The sequence below is a fragment of the Elephantulus edwardii genome, unplaced genomic scaffold (genome assembly GCF_000299155.1).
Source record: "Elephantulus edwardii isolate Elephantulus edwardi_28Jun2011 unplaced genomic scaffold, EleEdw1.0 scaffold00068, whole genome shotgun sequence".
NCBI classification, from domain to species: domain Eukaryota; kingdom Metazoa; phylum Chordata; class Mammalia; order Macroscelidea; family Macroscelididae; genus Elephantulus; species Elephantulus edwardii.
In genome coordinates this window covers 4,588,456-4,590,210 of record NW_006399818.1, presented here as the reverse complement: position 1 = coordinate 4,590,210, position 1,755 = coordinate 4,588,456, and positions in this window count along the sequence as shown.

Here is a 1,755-nt window from a genome sequence, read left to right as displayed (position 1 = left end):
GTCTGATAACGGGCCTGCATTTGTTGCCCAGGTAAGGCAGGGATTGGCCAAAATCTTGGGGACTAATTGGAAATTACATTGTGCATATCGTTCCCAGAGCTCAGGGCAGGTAGAAAGGATGAATAGAACTCTAAAAGAGACCTTGACTAAATTATCCATTGAGACTGGCATACAAGATTGGTTAGTCCTCCTTCCTGCTACCCTTTTTCGGGTCCGAAATACTCCCAACCGTTTTGGCTTAACTCCTTATGAAATCATGTTCGGGGCCCCTGTTCCCCTGCCCTCTGCACATTTACAGGATACTGCTGAGAATCTACCCAGCCAGCCTTTGCTTGAGTGGCTGAGAGCTCTAGAGACAGTGCAGAGAGAAGTCTGGAGGCCCCTGCAAGAAGCCTACCAACCCGGAGATCTGTTGGTACCTCACCAGTTCCTGATCGGGGACCCTGTCTATGTACGCAGACACCGAGCCGGGAACCTAGAGCCACGCTGGAAAGGGCCTTACTATGTGCTCCTGACCACCCCGACAGCTGTGAAAGTTGATGGCATCTCTACCTGGATCCACGCGGCGCATGTGAAACCAGCTGCTGAGCCCTGCCTAAGCGAGTGGGAGGCGAGCTGCACTGAAAACCCTCTGAAGATTAAGCTACAGAAAAAATCCTCTGCACCAACATGATCGCTTTCTTCCTGTTGCTTCAAGTTGCCCTATACTTTTCCTGGTCCGCCCCCCTAAACCCCCACGCTCCTTACAATCTTACTTGGCAGGTGCTCTCCCAGACCGGAAAAGTGGTGTGGTCAGTCTCGAATAAGACAACATTATGGACATGGTGGCCAACCCTGTACCCTGATCTCTGTAAGTTGACGATAGGGGTGCCGACGTACAGTGGCCATCATGGATAGGATGTTGAGGACTGGACCAACGACACCCACGCACCAAACCACTCGGGAGTTAGTGAACTCCCTGGACTGGACCCCTGGGGAGGTTGCGGTACTCCGGCACACCGTAGTCAATTAAGAGCCCTCACCTTCTACGTATGCCCTGGATACAGCCCCAGTGGCAGAGTGTCCCATAAATGTAGGTCCCGCACCGAACTATTTTGCAAAAAATGGGGGTGTGAAACCACCGGTAACACTTAATGGAAACCTACCTCTTCTTGGGACTACATTACCATCACAGCTAATTATTCTCTAAACCCCACTCCTTCATGGTACGTCTCTGACTGCCTAAACTGGTGCCACCCCTTGAAAGTCTCCTTTACTGACCAAGGTAAGAAAGTCCGTCGCGGGTGGCTCTCCGGATTTTCTTGGGGAGTCAGGCTGTACAAAGAAAGGTACGATGATAGGCTCCTTTTTAAGATTCTGTTATTAATTACAACCCCCCCGCCTACTGCAATAGGCCCAAATCCTGTTTTGCCCCCGAATCCTGTTTCGTCCCCAAACCCTGTTTTGGCCCCCAAGATCGTAACTGTCTCATCTAAAGGAACTCCTCCTAGTGTATTGTCAGCCATTGAGACCACACTAAAGCCTCTCACTGATACCTCGAGTGAAAGTGTCAGGCTCATAACAATGGTTCAGGAGGCCTACAGGGTCCTAAATGCAATTAGTCCCCTAGAGGCACAACAATGCTGGTTGTGCTATGAAGCTGCTCCTCCTTATTATGAAAGTGTAGCAATCCATGGTAACTTCATTAATTCCACAAGCTCAGATAATTGTAGATGGCATTCTACAACTCATAAGTTAACCTTATCCTCAGTTGTA